The following is a 13,316-nucleotide window of genomic DNA, read 5'->3' as shown; positions in this document are numbered from 1 at the left end:
ATACATGTATTTGCACTGGTCTCAGTATATTTCTTTTCCTTCTTGCACATACAGAAAGCCTTTTGGCTTGCTCTAACTGTCCTTCTCTATCATTTGAAATTGTTGGCAGTCGACTAAGTACAACATACCAGAAAATGAGAACATGGATTGTTACTATCTTTAATTAATAGAATGGCTTAATGAAGTTAAATCAAAGATTTAATTAAATTAATTTGCCTAATAGTGAGGTATGGCCTCAGGAAGCAGAATATCTTATATTTTTCCCAGATGAAAATAAATAAGTCTAAATGTAAGTTATCTGAGATGTGGGATGGTATTAACACTAATGTCATTAAAAATAAAACCCCAAAGTCAAAAGATAGCTATTCCTCAAAGAGGACCCACAAAAACAACCTGAAAAAAGAGGAAAAAAAAAACCTCACTCAGTATTGAAAGGCCTGAATTATTCACAAGTAAAGTCATGTTTGATCCACAACATAAAAAAGAGGCAGCTCGTTTGCAAAATGACAGAGATTTGGAATGTAAATTTTACCTAACATCAAATAATTAATAGATCAGTTTTAGTCTAAAAAATAAGAGAACACTTTTGTGCCCTTGTGCTAATCTAAATTTTAGACAATACTGCTATATGATAATAATAGAAATTAAAGATAAACAGAGAGAAAGAGAAGAGAGAGAATCCTCTGATAGATACTATCCTCTGGCAATGAATTCTACAAATTAATTATACATTTTTTAAGGATAAAAAAAAAACCCCTCTGGTTTGAATCCATTGCTTTTTGTCCCCATTGCTTTTTTAAATTTCCTATGTGTCTAAAGAGATAAGAGACCTTTCCTACCATTCACATTACTGATTATTTCTCTCATCATCAGGTTCTCATATTTGCAGATTTCTATAAATCTGTTCTAGGCCCACCAAAAACTATTGCAGGAAAGCCCATTTCATAAGCTTGAGTACTACCTTTAAAAATTATAGAGGGAGAAAGGGAAGGCAGTTTTCTAATCATTTCTTAGTGCTACCTTTCCAGCAGTGGCTCACATGATCCAGCCTGAGACCTCTCCGTTTGAAAGACTGTCCCTCTCCCATCCTGACTTGCTAGTCAGCCTTGCAGCTGCCGATTTACATGATACTTCTCATATTGTGCAGGCAAGGCCTTCAAAACCAAATGGGACGTACTTTTTTCCTGTATCTTCCTGACAGGTGCTTGCTTTTCTGCATGTGTGACTGTACCGTGCAACTAAAGCAGTTCTGACAAGAACTGCCTGGGACCTATGGCATACGGGCTGCACGACTGATCTGTGCATGTGTAGAGGGCCTCTGTATCACACATTGAATGATCAGACTCCTTAATTGCACAGACAATATAAATTAGCTATGTGGATGTGTGGCATAACTCTTCAGAATTGTAAAGGCCCTACCATACATATACGTCACATTTGACCTCACCAGCCTCACATTCAAGTCCTCCCGTTTCCCCACACTGCACCCCTTGGACGCATACATAACCTGAAGTGACCGACAAGTGTGTGACAAAGGACAGGATACGGGGAAATTTTCTTCTATACGAATGGATGGATCATTCTGGTCAGTCACATGTGGAAATGCGGTGACTTCTTTTTTTTTTTTTTCCTAACCACTTCCCTGATATTTCCAGAAGATGATGATGAGGGCCTGACCATAGCTGTGTTTATGATATAAAACAAACAAACAAAAAAATCAGGCATTTATTTTCTGACTTTCTTTGAAATTAGTTTAAAACTCAGTTTGTACCTGTAAACACAGCATAAAGCATTTTCACTTCCAGAAAGACAGAAGTTTTTTTTCATGTGTGTGCAGCATTTTTTACGTTTTTAGATACAAGTAAAGGAGTACATTAAGTGATGATTTTTTAAATAACATAATGTATTACCTAAAATGCAAAAAGATGAGAATAGTATTAAAGTTTACTCACATTACTGAAACATCTTGACTTAATTTTTTTTTTTTCTGAGTACTTTTATCTTATAATACCATTCCATTGTTAGTGATTTTTAAAGTCCCAGTTAATTACAAAATATGTTATGAAATATATAATCAAAGTGAAATACAACATTATAAAAAGAAACTAAAAAATGCTCTGTTATTCACTCCCACAAAGGATACTAAAACGTGAAAGAATAAGCCAATAAAAAATTTAGACTGAATGTAAAGTTTTATTTACTACCAGGAAACTGTCAATCCATATGTAAATGTAAGTCAATTAGGATATATTCACAAAACATGCTGGCAAGTAAAGACATAAGAAAGAGGATTTCTTAGACCTACATAACTGTCATCTCGTTGTCAAAAAGGATTTCAGGACAGTTTAGAATTAAGACTAGTTTATACTGAGTACCACTTAAAAATGCAAAAAACAGTTTCAGATAGATTTAATTTTCCTAAAAGCTACAGTCAGAAGCCCAGAAGAGATTGACAGTACAACAGGAATTACCGGATTTGCAGAATTGCATTCTTTAAAAATGCACCCTCCATTGTTTCCAGTTCCAGGGGTTTCTGATTACTTTAATTTAAAGCATTGTTACACAGAGAGAATGTAGGGTACACTTCAGAGACAGAGGACTGGTATTCATTTATTCCATTTAAAAAAACAGTATAAATATTTTGCATTATATATATAAAAAAATCCTGAAAATCTGTTACTTAGATAATGATGAGTTCTTCAGATAATCTCTATTTATTTTCTCCTTCTTATTAATGTTTTTCTAGCTGATGCTACAGAAAGCTTCTTCTGTCTTTTAACAAGAGTATTACATGATGTACAATAAAAGGTAGATTAATATGTTAAGTTATATTTTTTCTGTTGAAATGAATAATAGCTCAGTTGATTTCCTTTAAACTATCAAGGTACACAAAAGGAGCTTTTCTTGGCTGCAATATTTTCATGAATTGTCCTTCATTACAGGGAAATTTCTACCTTTAATTATTAAAAAATGAAAATGTACACAAATTTTTAAATAAAAGAAAAGCTTTCATACCTATTTTCTGTCTGAAGTGTCTGAGACAGGGTATTAACAGGAATCTTGGCTGCAGAGGCCAGCTTTGGAATCAGGCCCACAACTATTTTCAAAGATGCATACAGTAGCTGAATGTTGTTTGTGTGGCTCTTGGAGGCTGCTCTGGATGCAAATACAGCTCGTGTGGGAGAGCAGTGATCAGGAGATGCAGCTACTCTATTCAACTAGGAAAAATCTCACCATGAAGCCTTATAAAGCAATGACACTTCTGCACTCACTATGTTCATTCATGCTACATAAAGCAGGCCAAACTGCCGCTCTTGAGCCATGCACAGTTCACGAAATTTTTGATTGTACAGCTCTGGGCTGGCAGAGGGGCTCCTGGGCCCACCAGATCTCCTGCTGTGGGAGGAAGAGAAGCAGCAGTGGCTAATGCCATTTAGCACTCTGCGACCTGTGTGTGCAGCACGCCTGAGCACTTCCGTGCCACGTGGTGTGAGAGCATTTGTGTCCTTGCAGTGCTATCGCCAGGCTGAGCCTTGAAGCCTCTCTCTGAGTTTTTCACACCCTCAGCTTTCCAAGTTACCTGATGCAGCCTCATGTGTCCCAGATCCATTAAGATTTTTGCACCTGACGCACAGGGTAACGGCAGTTAAACGAGTTTTACCTTTGGGAAGGCTGGTATGCCTTCATCTTCCATGAAACGAGATACTTGCTTCTGAAGGGGCAGGGTTATATTAGCAATAGTTTGTGCTCTTCTACATGTGCATGCATGTTCAGGTTGATGGTATGACTAACCAAAAATGGATGCAGACATACTGTGGGTTTGCACTAGCAGAAGGCAACACATAAGTTTTTCAGCTGCTGGTTATGGATTAATACAAACAGAATCTGGTTGTTAAGAAGCCAGGACAGATACAGCTACTTTGCCCAGCAGTAGAAGTACAGCTGTGTGAAAAATCTCACACCTCTGGGGAAGAACATAAAAATAAACTCAAAACGTAAACAAATAACTCAAACAGAGAAGGCCTATGCATTCTTCCAAATGTTTGTAATATACATGAAAAAAAGGTAAACTATGGTAATAAAATAAATAAATGGTAATAAATCTATAGCTAAATAAAGGAATATAGAAATACCAAATGTAAATTATTCAATTTTATAAATTTAAGATTAAATTATGCAAAGTAAGAATGTTAGTCTACTACTAATTAGTCTGTTATGTTTTAAGAGAATTTTCAAATAAAATAAAATAGAGAAGAATGCATTTTTCAGGCCAGCCTTCAGGAATTCCACACCCTGGGGACAAGAGAGAAAGTCTGGAGAAAGGAAAACTCTCCCTTGGTTGAGGAGAATCGGGAGAGAGATCATTTGTCCAAACCTGACATTCATAAATCCAAGGGCCCCGATGGGATGCACCCACGAGTGCCGGGGGAGCTGGCGGATGTTATTGCTAGGCCACTCTCCATCCTCTTGGAAAGGTGCCTGAGATCGGGAGAGGTGCCTGAGGACTGGAAGGAAGCCAGTGTGACTGCAGTCTTCCCAAAGGGCCAGAAGGAGGAGCCAGGAAACTGGCTCATCTCCATCCCGGGAAAGGTGATGGAACAGCTCCTCCTGGAGGTCCTCACTAAGCATCTGGAGGACAAGAAGGTGATCAGGAGGAGTCAGCACGGCTTCACCAAAGGGAAATCATGCTTGAGCAATCTGACAGCCTTCTCTGATGGAATGACTGGCTGGGTAGATGAGGGCAGAGCAGTGGATGTTGTCTGCCTGGACTTCAGCAAGGCTTTTGACACTGTCTCTCATCACATCCTCCTAGGCAAACTCAGGAAGTGTGGGCTGGCTGAGTGGGCAGTGAGGTGAGGTGGATGGAGAACTGGCTGGATGGCTGAGCTCAGAGGGTTGTGGTGAATGGCGCAGAGTCAAGTTGGAGGCCTGTAGCTAGCGGTGTCCCCCAGGGGTCAGTTCTGGGTTGAGTCTTGTTCAGTGTACTCATCAATGACGTGGAGGAAGGGACAGAGTGCACCCTCAGCAAGTTTGCTGATGCTGCTAAACTGGGGGGAGAGTCTAACACACCAGAAGACTGTGATGCCCTTCAGAGGGACCCGGACAGGCTGGAGAGGTGGGCGGAGAGGAACCTCATCAAGTTCAACATAGGCAAGTGCAGGGTCCTGCACCTAGGCAGGAATAATCCCATGCACCAGTACAGGCTGGGGGTTGACCTGCTGGAAAGCAGCTCTGCAGAGAAGGCCCTGGGAGTGCTGGTGGACAACAAGTTAAACATGAGCCAGCAGTGTGCCCTTGTGGCCAAGAAGGCCAATGGTCTCCTGGGCTGCATTGGGCAGAGTGTTGCCAGCAGGTGGAGGGAGGTGATCCTGCCCCTCTCCTCAGCCCTGGGGAGGCCTCACCTGGAGTACTGTGTCCAATTCTGGGCTCCCCAGTACACAAGAGAGACATGGCACTCCTGGAGAGAGTCCAGTGGAGGCCTGCAAAGATGATGAGGGGACTGGAGCATCTCTCCTCTGAAGAAAGGCTGAGGGAGCTGGGCCTGTTCAGCCTGGAGAAGAGAAGACTGAGAGGGGATCTGATCAATGTGTACAAGTATCTGAAGGAAGGATGTGAAGAGGATGAGGCCAGCCTCTTCTCCGTGGTGCCCAGCAACCGGATAAGAGGCAACAGGCCCCAACTGAAATACAGGCAGTTCCATCTGAACCTGAGAGAAAACAACTTTCCTGTGAGGGTGACAGAGCACTGGAACAGGTTGCCCAGAGAGGCTGTGGAGTCCCTATTCCTGGAGATATTCCAAACCCGCTTAGACGCAATCCTGGGCAATACGCTCTAGGTGACCCTGCTTGAGGAGGGAGGTTGGACTAGATGATCTCCAGAGGTCCCTTCCAACCTCAACCATTCTGTGATTCTGTGATTTTATTTCTCTGTTAAAGTTACGATATACAAACCTTATTTTTTTCTCCAGTACAAAGGAGACTTTCCTGGTTCCCAAACCATGCCATATTCATGATGATGTCAATATTTCTAGTTTGAACTACAACTTTGGCTACTTGGATCACTGTCACCATTCATACGTGCATTTTCATGGCAGCTTGGGGAAAGGTGGGGAGAACATTAAGTATGAGAAACATTCCCCACTTGTTAAAACCTTTCTATCTCAATCAAAAAAAAAAAAAAAGAATAGAAAATAGGAATAGAATGGTAAGAGAATGGTAGTGGAATCACAAGTTAATCACCTTATTTTGCAAGTGATATATGACTTCAAGTCTTGGTAATTACGACTATCATCATTTTGTTATACTTCCTGTAGTTATAAATACTACCTCCCCCCAGTAAACAATAGGTTTTACGAAAAAAAAAAAAAAAAAAAACAGGAACAGGAACAATTATATGCCATACCCTAAAAAATATCTCATGTTTAGTGCAGTGAATTTGTAACAATTGAACTTATGATATTTCTTTTAGGATCTACAACTATGCAGTACAAATGAAAGACATTATGTATAGAAGAGTTTTAAGTTAGAAGCTAATACAGGTATATTAGTTATGTGTATGCATGTTTCTTCAATAAATATGAATTTTATTTAATTTTCTGCAGATCTAATTTATATTTACAATGGAGCATTTTATAGCATACACTTCAGAGTAAACACTAATGAATTTATTTGGTTGAAAATTTGCATTTCAACAGTAGCAGATTGTTGAGCTCTCTGCTCCAAATTTCTTTATTTTTTCGCATTTTCATTGGTTATTTGAACATGTTGACCACAAGATCATTACTTCAGTGTACTGACAATAATGCTACTTCTCACACTAACTTTCATAAAAGAAGAAAAATCAGATTTTACATAAATAACCAAATCTCCATTTTCCTGCAAGGAAGTGCCAAGTAGGATGAGTAAATGGATTTGAGACTAGAAACTTGGGTTCTATCTGTTGATTTAATCTCTACATGTAACTTTTTAAATAGTTCAGTTCCTCTCCATCCCACACCCTTTTTCATAACCAGTGACAGCAAGGGAAGATATAACGTGTGAACAAAGTGTGATTCTTTTCTTATCAAACTTACAAAAATGTTTTGCTTTGCATCCTTATTTAAGGATAAAAAGAGAGCTTTTGCCTTAAATCTGCATGCTATTAACACTTTGCAATGTTACACTCCCAGAGTCTTAGAATAATCTTAAATCTGTGCAGTTTAACACTGATCTGGATTTGAGTTCCCTCTCTTTTTTTTTTTTTTTTTTTTTTGTTGTAGAGGAAAATGGAATATGTTTCCTTTAACAGTTTCAGAGTAACTGCATATTATTTTCACCTCATACCTTTCAACCTCAGAAAGCAAGCAAAAGCTGTTTTGATGTTATCAAGGTGATGCTTGCTGAAATAGTTTTTTCCTATATTACCTTATAATAGCGTTTTCCAGTAGAACAATTTACGAAAGTTTTGCAATGACAATATACTGCACACATGCCTCTGTGTTTGCACCAGTAGCATTTTGTATACGGCCGTGAACATCTCTAACAGTGCCAACTCGTATGTAGACAGCAAAAACTGGCTGAGAAATTGATTCTCTCCTCCTGTTCCTATTTGAAATCTTAAACATTCTGAAGGTTTATTAAACAGATTCAGCTGGGAGTGAGGCTACCAAATGTCTCAATTTAGCAGAGCATGCTTCTTAAAATATTAACTTTCCTGGTGTATTGGTCGAACATTTAAATTCTTACTTTTTATAGCTTTTCAGATGGTCCCTGTTCAGCTTGCCAATTTGGAGATTTTGCCCCTTTTGCCCTGGATGTGTCATGAAAGAAATATTTCTCATGAAGGACTGTTGGGACCACTAGCTTCTGACAGCTAGAAGGAGAAACGATCTAGAAAAAGATTGATAATAAATAAATTTTCAGGAGACCTAGTAAAAAATGCCTAGCTTCTTTTAAAAAATCAGATGAAAAGAGTACCTTACAGTACTTTTTGATTTAACCGTGAAACATATATTCTCCAATAAATTGCTGCAGTAATCGTTGCGTAAATACAAACTCTCAAAATCAAAATATTTTTTTCCCAGTAAAATGTTGTCAGGAGAGAGTGACTGGGAGGGTTTATGCATGCTGCTATCTCTCTTCAGAAACAAATTAACTGATATGAGCAACAGTTGCTAAATTTAGCTGTGACAAATCTTGTGATAATTAAATGCCTTCTGGTTGATCTCCAGCCTCTCTGAGGTATATGGAACAGCATGACATGGTCTGTGCACAGTGAGAACTGTCTCCAACGCTTGTTTTCAGCTCTCAGCAAAAGAGTGAAAGTTTCTTCTCCAGCACTCTTTCTCATTTTCTGAACCCTAAGTATACCTTGGCCCAGGTAGATTTACATCTGTTGAACTAGGCCTTACAGCTATTGCAGGACTGTTTAAATGAGCAGAATACTACATTCTTCCCACCTGATTTTCTGCTTTTCAAGGTACAGCTAACTTACAATATGTTTACATATTGTAAGTTTACAATATGTTTATATTCCATAGTCCTTTCATATAGTCAGTGTGAGGAGGGACCTACTGGATAAATACAGTTCCTCTGTGCCCCAGGTAGTTTTCTTGGCACCTCTGGAAAGCAAAATATAGTAAGTTTTTCTTGGTATTTAAAGTCAGAGCAGTTGCATGGGAAGGACAGTAAATGGGAAGGACAATACATAACTGTGTCGACAGGATCTTGCGACTATAACTCTATTCATATATCTTCTTTGTGTAGTGAGTTGCATTGCCTTAAGTAGATAACTGGATGTTGAAAGCAGTCATTGAACTTAGTGGATGGGTCAAATCTAACTAAAAAGAAGGTGCTCTGTGTGTCTGTGTGTCTGTGGGTCTGTGTATATGTATGAAGTAAGAAGGATGTGGGAAGATGACAAGTGAAATAGATGAATTAATGGTAAGAGCTCTAAAATGAATGGGCAGTGGTCAGTGCCAGGACCCTCCTGCAGAGGTGAATATCCAATAAAGAATATAAAATGGATGAAATGTAGCAGTGGAGCTAACTCTTGCTGTAATTAGTATAAATTTGGCAGAAGGTGAATATCCAAACAGTAGACAACCTTGTTATCAGAATAGGACACACTTGAAAGCCTGGGAAGAGGGTGTGGGGCGGGGTGGGGAGGAGAAGAGAAGGAAGAGTCAGACAAAAGTAGGAAGCCATTATGATAGTCATGGACAAATATTAGGTGCTCATTTCAGAGTTTAGGTAGAAGAGTATGCCACTATCATTCAGACTATCCCTGAAAAAAAAAAAAAAAAAAGATATTTACAAATGGTGGAGAAGAGGGAATTTAGAGAGGCATGTTAGCGAAAAGGTACAGAAGGGTTTTGCAGTTGCAGCGTGAATGCAAATTTGGCATCTGTCACCTATGCCATGAGAGAACTTAAGACCAAGGAGTTAATTGTCTAACTCTGTAGATATGTTCCCAGTCATCTGCCTACTGGGGGAAAATCACTATTCCTGTATTGCTTGGTATAAAAGCTGTGCTTTGATATTGCACAGCTGAGTATGCAAAAAAATGCTCGATATCCTCCTCTTCAGCCTTTAATTACACTGTCTGAAGAATGACTAACAAAGACAATGAAGTTTTTGCTCATTTAATGATCTGAATACCACCATAGTGCCATACCCTTTATACATAAGCTTAGATAACAGTTTCCTTTCAAATTTAGTATATATAGAATTCTGATGTCTCCTTTAGAAGACAAACTTTGCTTTTGATACATACTTTTGCTTAGTTCAAGAATATTCCTAAGGAAAACACAGTGAGCTAGTAGAGTTTCCCCACAACCCTAAAATGTAATTCTATTATCATAAATTCTTCTTAAAATGAAGAAGCATGATATTATTGAGAGTTATTTTGAAGCTAGACTTTATTGTTTTTATATAATGACATTCTATTGCAGATCCTGGACTAGCGAAGGGAATACTTTATTAAGATCTTAAGAAGAAGACCTTCTGGCTATAAAAGAGGACTCTACATCACATATAAGAACAGATCTAATAAATGGCTCAAATGATTGTGTAAGGGGGAATATATATAGTTACATTGGCCAGAAATTTCATATGCTACTTGGAATTTCTAAAGAATGAAAAATTCAATTTTACTACTCCTGAAAAATTGAAGAAAAAAATTATGACTAAGTGGCCATTATTCTGGGGAATGGGCACATGTTAGCATTATATAATACCTATCAGTTTCTTTTCTAGTAAAACTTCTTAGGGTTATTGTTAAAATGACTTTAACTCTTTAGCGCTATAGAATATTTTTCTATGTAAATTGCTAATGTCATCTTACTCAATCGAGAATAACCATCATTTCTTATTTCTTTCCTGACATTCCTGTTAATGTGCTTCTTGAGTGTGCAGGAAGTTGTCAAAGAAATGCTATGAAGTGGGTCATGCTTTTCCTGAGATGAATTTAAATGGCTGAATGATAGGTGACAATCCTCAGACAGTTTGGTATTGAATATACTGTGTCCTGGAAATAAAGATACTTACACCTTTCACAGGGCTATTTGCACTCATTGAGCTGTTCAGAGTAAGCTGCTCAGCTCTTTATAAAACAGAAGTATATATATTGGTAATTTTATCCTTTTTATAAGTCCACTGAGGCTTTTATCTTCTTCTCAAACTGATATCCAGTCAGGCTGATCTTTTAATTACTATCACTTTCTCTTTCATGGTGTCATATTCTCGCATATTGCTTTCACGAGTTCCCAAATCATGATTCTTTTTTGCTTCAGGCCAGAATTTGACCAATGCATTAAGAGTTTTCTGGTTATACTGCTGCTGGATGATAGTCTTTTGTGCTGGACACGAGTTTTATGGTATTATAGAACAGCTAAAGCAGATTATTCTTTCAGCAACTTCGGGTTTAGGGCAGTAAGCAAAGCTACCATTCAGTCAGGGGATGGACACAGAGAGGGAGCAATCTAGGACAGGATCCTCTATCACAGAACTGAGAGTAAGGAGGCATTCATTGCCTGTTTTAGTGTACAGCATGTCAGAAAGAAAACTCAGCATTCCACATGAAATAAATCATAGGTGAAGACAGATCGTTAATATCATTCAATGCAGGCTAATGCCTTTGAGGCATTACTGGGTAACAATTGTGCCTGAGCTACAGGCACAGCACAAGCACAGGACCAGCTTAGGAGCAATAGTGGAAGTACAATGACAAGGTGGAGCTAACAGGATTGAAGAAACTCTGATTTTCCCAATAGTGGGCACTGGGGCATCTAAAAGTTTGTTGAATTACTAGTAATGGAGTTAATGATTTAACCTGTGAGATGATGGAATGGTGTGAGTCCGGGTCATGAAACAGCAAACACAGATCTGTTTTCTAATCTTTTTTCTGATTAGAAAAACGAAAATAGTTATTGAAAGAAGAATATTTTTTAGGAAAAAAATATTATTAACTTCCTTAAAAAAAGATGGATAAAGTTAATGGACATAACATGCATAATTTTTCGTAAGTACGAGAGAAATAAAATAGAAGAGAGGTGAACTCTTCTCTGTTTACCCCACATGCAGGGAAAAGCTGTAGAAGCCTTGTTCATCGAGAGGGCACAATTTCAACAATCTCTGCAAGGAAAAGCATGTAATATCTCACAGGACACTACTGAGAAAAATACAAATAAGTTTATTTGTGAAATAGGTGCAATGATTCCACAGAAATTTGACAAGGTCCTCTGGTACGTAGGGTTGTTTCGGTAGCTTTATAAACAGCTTCTTAGGCATACTGTATGATTTTGTGAGTGAACATGACACAAATGATGAATTATTGGAATTCCTCTAGCCTGCAGTTATGCCTTAGTTTCAGTATTTCTATATTTAAATTATTGCCTTGTATACTTGGAGAAATTAAGTGAGCATATGAAGCAGTCCTAGAATTATCTGAGTCAAAAAATTTAGCTTCTTATTAATAAAAGACAATATCTGAACGTTATTGAGAAAATTGTTTAACATCATTTAAAGTCAGAGAAAGGCAAGAGAAAGTACCTATCTTGAAATTCATAAAAGTCACTTACATGAAAGACACTGAATTCCTATAACCTGAATGCTAGGGACAGATATAAATGTTAATCCTAAAACTTTAGCAGGGAATGCTGTTTTTAAGAGCATCTGTTTGAGTCTTTTTCCTACTAAAAAGTAAGATACGAAACCTATTAGACTCACTTTCTGGGGTTCCCAATGATAAGAAAGTAAATTGTAACAAAAAGATATCTTTTTCAGGGATTTCTTTTTTCAACAAATTGCAAAAAACTTATGCAGAAATTGCAAAAGATACCTATGAAGTAGCAAAGAAGGACAAAAAAATGAAATGAGACAAGGGAGGAGCCAGAAGGGGAAGGGGAATCACAGAATCACAGAATCGTTTAGGTTGGAAGGAACCTCTGGAGATCATCTAGTCCAACCTCCCTGCTCAAGCAGGGACCTCTAGAGCAGATTGCCCAGGATCACATCCAGACGGCTTTTGAATATCTCCAGCGAAGGAGACTCCACTACCTCTCTGGGCAACCTGTCCCAATGCTCTGTCACCCTCACAGTGAAGAAGTTTTTTCTCAGGTTCAGGTGGAACTTCCTGTGGTTCAGTTTCTGCCCATTGCCTCTTGTCCTGAAAGACCTGGCTCACTCCTGTTCTTCTGAGCCTTACAGAATCAGAGTATGAACTCTGATCGTCTTAAAAGAATTTGTCCTTTCAAAAGCACTTTGTATCTATTTTTTAAGCATGTCTCTAAGAAAATGTGAAAGTCTTTCCAAAAGACAGAGCTAGTACTTTTCCATAGTCTCATTGGGGAAAAAAAGTAGAACAGCTGACCCAGTTAAGTCCTGACTTTGAACATGAAATGCTAAAACGATATTTCTCATTACAGGGTTAATGTATGGTCATATCTCAGTGAAACCATATGTTTAGTTTAATTTATTTCCTTTCTGTCACAAATGTACGCAGCACATTCGTATTGAAAATAAATACCTTTTGTTCCAGAATATAAAGGTTGAAGTTTATCTAAATTTAGCTGTCTAAAAGTTAAGTGTCTAATTTAAACTGATAATCTAAACTCTCTCCTCATTCCAAGCTAAGACCTAAGCTCCAAGTTTATTTGAATGTTACGTTGTGTAGCTGCACCAACTCTTTGGAGTGATGCAGCTCATATCTCTCAGCTGAGAGAGGTAGGGGATTTTAATATACTAAAACCACTATATGATGAAGTACAGGATTGTAAAAGAGTTTACATCAGTATAACTTTCTTCAAGATGATGGGGTGGACTTGGCACAGGCAAGGT

At 38.2% G+C, this 13,316-nt stretch overlaps 1 long non-coding RNA gene across 1 annotated transcript in view; it reads right to left on the bottom strand.

The window, feature by feature from the left end:
• The window catches only part of LOC104149827 (uncharacterized), a 43,564-nt gene extending 40,416 nt beyond the window's left edge, over positions 1-3,148 (bottom strand). Inside the window, exon 1 of the long non-coding RNA XR_695401.2 lies at positions 3,016-3,148. This is a non-coding gene — a long non-coding RNA (uncharacterized lncRNA). The remainder of the gene's footprint in view (positions 1-3,015) is intronic.
• Between the last annotated feature and the right edge of the window lie 10,168 nt (positions 3,149-13,316).

Source organism: Struthio camelus, chromosome 1, assembly GCF_040807025.1.
Source record: "Struthio camelus isolate bStrCam1 chromosome 1, bStrCam1.hap1, whole genome shotgun sequence".
NCBI lineage: Eukaryota > Metazoa > Chordata > Aves > Struthioniformes > Struthionidae > Struthio > Struthio camelus.
Note: the sequence above shows the minus strand (reverse complement) of the source record. Positions and strands in the feature narration are given on the sequence as shown.